Source organism: Engystomops pustulosus, chromosome 8 (genome assembly GCF_040894005.1).
Source record: "Engystomops pustulosus chromosome 8, aEngPut4.maternal, whole genome shotgun sequence".
NCBI lineage: Eukaryota > Metazoa > Chordata > Amphibia > Anura > Leptodactylidae > Engystomops > Engystomops pustulosus.
In genome coordinates, this window is record NC_092418.1 from 39,849,111 (window position 1) to 39,853,859 (window position 4,749).

At 48.4% G+C, this 4,749-nt stretch overlaps 1 long non-coding RNA gene across 1 annotated transcript; it reads right to left on the reverse strand.

Annotated features, from left to right (window-relative positions):
• Positions 1–326: 326 nt before the first annotated feature.
• Positions 327–1,950, reverse strand: LOC140076066 (uncharacterized). The gene is made up of 3 exons (XR_011849519.1): positions 1,765–1,950; positions 1,168–1,282; positions 327–983 (listed from the first exon to the last, which is right to left on the reverse strand). It is a non-coding gene; the product is annotated as an uncharacterized lncRNA (long non-coding RNA).
• Positions 1,951–4,749: the final 2,799 nt, after the last annotated feature.

A 4,749-nucleotide genomic window follows, 5' to 3' on the forward strand; every position in this document is an offset into this window, starting at 1 on the left:
AATATCCCCCACCGGGGCTTAGCCTCTTCTTGGGGGCCTGGAGGTAGCCTGGGCCCAGAATACTGGAGTGTCTGGCTAGTGCAGCCTAGGGCACGCTGTGGTCACGGTGCTCGGTATGGGGACTGGAGGGCTGACCTTCAGCCTGGCAGGTCTCCAGCAGGTGGTGTGTGCAAGAAATAAGACGTAGAGCCTGAAGTACTTGTTTCTCCCTGGGGCAACCCCTAAATGTCTGTAAGAGAAGTCTCTGGGTAATGGATGGGGAGCCCGTGGTGGTAACAGCCGTATCCAGGGATCAGACGGAGGCAACGTTGTGCAAATGAACTCACATTTCTTTATTGAACAACAGTTAGCAGGTAAAGGGCCAGAACAATCAAACAGCAGATTTGGATTCTGGTACTGGAGTGGTCGTGAAGAGTGGTCCACAGGAATAGTGCACCAGCCTGCTAGTAGATGCAGGCTTGGAGAATTTAGATGGAGCTTTGCCCAAACTTTGGAAACTGCAGCTCTGGGTTAGAGTCTCCTGACTCAGTTCCTGGGATTTGTTTCTGTGACAGCATTGAAGTCGTCCTGCACACACTGTCTCTTGCTAGAGTGGCAAATTCCCAGACCATGGTCCTCAGAACGCTTCATCAAGGTCATCAGTTGGCAGTAGGTGCTCTGTGGTGGAGAACTTGTAGTAGGGAGTCTTAGCCAGTTCTTCACCTTTTAACCCTGCAAGAGCCGGCAAATTGCCAGATTATGTTGCTCGTAATCGTTCATTAAGGTCACCAATTGGCAGTAGGTGATCTGTGGTGAAGAACTTGTAGCAAGGTCAGAAACGTAGCCAAGGGTCGTCAACAGAAGAGCAGTCAGGATGAGATAAGCCAAAGGATGAAGAGAAATCGTGGTCAGGACGGTCCGGGGGTCAAAAGCCGAGGTCAATGCAGAAGATCAGGATCAGGATCTAAACATACTGGAATTTATCGGGAGGCTCAGTGCATAGACTGTAATACACAAAATGTAATTATTAAAATATTTATATATGAAAACAAGACGGCAAAAGTTATATCTAATGTTGAATCTCTATAGACATAAATCTGTCTTGTCTCAGATCTTTATTAATGACCTGGACTCCAGGAGGGAATTTATTTCTAATCTCTTAGTAGTGTAAAGAAAAATACTACATACCTGCAAATGCACAGCAACGCCACACATATGATAATAACTGGGAGTCCGTAGATGACACTTCTAGGTAACTCAGTAAAATGCTCCTTAAGTTCCTCCATATAAGATCTTCGATGTCCTAAAAGAGACAGGGGTTATGTTACTAAAACTGGTTTTCATTGGCCGTTATATGTCATCTATAGGCATCAATGTAGAGGACTGTCTGACACAACCTAGTGAGGACATTCATGAGTGAGATCTGATGCTCCTTGTGTGACCCCTGTAAATGTATTGTAAAACATGTGATAAGTGACAAGCTTCAGGGGTAGATACACGGCACAGGTGAGCTCCTGCTGTAGGTGGTAGGTTCTACATGTGGATGACATCTGCTCAGATCTTATCCACTATGTAGATCACTACACATTAGCTGCTGCCATTATTGCCTGTTTTGCCGATAATAAAGGCCTCAGATAATAAATCTTTATTTGTATAGAGCTCCTATATTGTGTTACACCTTACAAATCATGGGGTACACATACTGACAAAATTAAGTATTTAAGGGTTAAAATATAGTAATCAAATATATAATCACAATTATAAATACACATGGTGGACACTTACTCACTAAATCCTGATCCTTGCTTGGGTCTAATCCATGGAGGGCGATGGTGCCGCCTTCTCCCTCCTCCATTAATGATGGCGGGGGGGTTGGGCGACAGACAACACAAGACACACACAACAAAAACAACAAAAAAACATACATTTTGCACAGAAATAACAGCTAAAAAATCGCACGCAGTGATCTCTCCTCTCACAAACCACAATCACAACTGCAGCTTCTGAACCACTGACTATATGGCTAGAACTCGATGATGTCACAATTGTCACTATGACATACAGCACACATACAGCGTATACTGTGTTGCAGCAAAGAATGAAACACATTATACAATAAATTAAGATTCACACTTTATTGAACAAGTTACACACATTACAGTCATATACACAATAGTTACAATGGCGCACACATACATACAGTGTATACTGTATCACAGCTCAGAGTGAAACGCAACATACAATAAATTAAGATTCACACTGATCATGTACAGCACACAGGATTTAAATGGGTCCCAGGGGGCGCTGCTGCTGAAGGTGGTGTATAATGCTGCGTGTGGATATTCACTAAAAATTTGCACCTGAAATCATGAATAAGTTGCAAGTTCACCATCGACCACTATACTGTCCTCTTACACGTTAGCACGGTGTGTAATCTGACATGTAGCTAAACCTCCCTGTCCTCTTAAGAAAAGACTGTAGAAAACTGTAAATCTTCTCTTTATTGATAGCAGACAGGAAAAGGTGAAACTATAGCATGAATAACAGTGATATTCAGAATACATCAAATGATATGTGCAACACCCTCGCCGATGCAATGGCGAGAGAGGGTTTGCGAATACGTCCCACCTGCATGTAATCACCTCACACTACATGGTCCTGATAGGACATAGGGGTACTGCAGTGGTTAATCCTGCCTGGCAAGGCAGAGGTTAAGTATTTTGTATGATGCAAGATGCTTTTGTCCAATGATATGTGTTACATCCTGTACTTTGTGAGCTGAGATGTGATTGGAGGAGCAGCCACCACCTGACCAAAGGGAGGTAATAAAACCTCTGGCCAGGAATGTTCTGGTTGATTATTCTAGTGTGGAATCCTAGGAGAATCAGTGAGTGAGTGAGTAATCTCAGTCTGGCCCATACCAGAGCAGGAAGAGCCTAGCCCCTGCCTCTGAAGAGTGGAGCAAGCAGACTAGAGTTAGTGTAGTGAGGAAAAGGGGTATTATCTTACCTTTAAAGGTGATACCTGAAGCCCTACAGGACAAGCTGAAGCTTCCTAGCAGGACACAGCTGCCTCCCAGCCTGCCCTCTACATCCAGGCTGGTGAACTATCTCCTGAGGCTCCCTCCAACTCACATCTCAGCACTCCATCTACTTGTTAAAGGCACGTTGCTGCGGTTCCTGCCGGTTCAAATAAAGAACTGTAAGTTGTTTTCTTCAACTTCTGTCTCCGTCTGGTCCCTGCTAATACGGCTGCCTTCATCACCGGCACCCTGTCCATCACCCAGAGACTCACACTCGGGACATTAAGGGGTTGCCCCAGGGAGATCCGCTATAGCAGCCTCTCCCTCATCATTTCTTGCCAACACCACCCTGCTGGAGACCTGCCAGGCTGTAGGACAGCCCTCCGGTTCCCCCGTACCAAGCACCGTGACAATAGCGTGCTTAGGCCGCAACCGCCAGCCACTCCGGTACCGCGGGCCCCGGCTGTCTCCAGGCCTCACCGCAAGGGCTAGGCCCCGGTGGGGGATGTTGCAAGTGGCGTCACGAATCACAGGATATATACTTCTGTGCCTTATCCTGGCACTAAAGACTGTACTTTATTAAGAAAAAGACTGTGCTGCCTAACCCTGCTGCCATCCGGGTTTAGGCCCAAGTATTTGTGTGTTTCTACATTGAACTTTATACTGCTGCCACGTGCTGTCGAGCGCCGCTCCAGCACTCAAGAGGTTAATTCCTGCAAGGACTGTGTCAGCTCTGAAGCATTTACCTCAGAGGCGTGTGGCGCAGCAAGTATTTCCAGCCCGCCAAATCCTCACTGGCGGGAACTCCAGAGGCGTCACTAGGCTCCGCCCCCTGCACGAGTGGCGCGAAGTACCGTAGAGGAGGAGCTGGAGCGTGTGCGGCCGGCAACGAAGAGGGTTAATCGGCCATCTTGGATTTCGGCGCAGGCCGTGCCTGAAGCCTGCCAGCAGTGTGCGCCTCATCCGGAGGTCCGGCGCACGTGTCCTGCGACTGGAGAACACCGCGGAGCATCACTGAGCCCTGCTGCCTGCCGGACATCGGGAACGGAGACCTTCGTGTATCGGAGCTGTCCTGTCACCGCGGCTGATCCTGAGTGAGTACCGCTGGGGAAGTTAAAGGGGGGTAGAGATTGTTTCCGACGCTAGGTTATTGGCTCACCTCCCAGGGAATAGTGACTGTGTCTTAAAGTGCCCACGTCCCATTCTAGCCATCGCCCATAGCAACGGACATTGTGTAACCCTACAGACTTCCCTCAGCTAGACCAGTCATGTCCGCCCAGGACGAAGATACGGGACTGACGCAAGTCCCGTCCCCTGGTCCCTCCTCAGGGTACCGGAGCATGTTAAGTCCTCCAGAGAGTCCCTTCAGCCCTGCTACAGCTAGTGCCCCTGAGACTCCCACCATGATGCCGCTGACTATGCCCTACTATCTGGGGGCCCCCTGGTTACCCTACTACGAGGGAGAAGCACATACTCTCCCTGAATTCAGGGACAAGTTGTTAGCCACCTTCGCCTTGCTCCCGTTCACAGAGGAACAGAAAGTGGGCATCCTCATCGGGCAGTTGAAAGGACCCGCTCTCCGGGAAGTCAAGTCTTGGCCCCGAGAACAGTGTCAGAATGTGGTCCAGATTCTTGATAGGCTACGTAACACCTTTGATAAGTGTACTGTCTCCGAGTTGAAGCAGAAATTCTTCGGGAAAAGACAGAAGCCCCAAGAGTCCCTCCGAGACTTTGCCCTCTCCCTACAG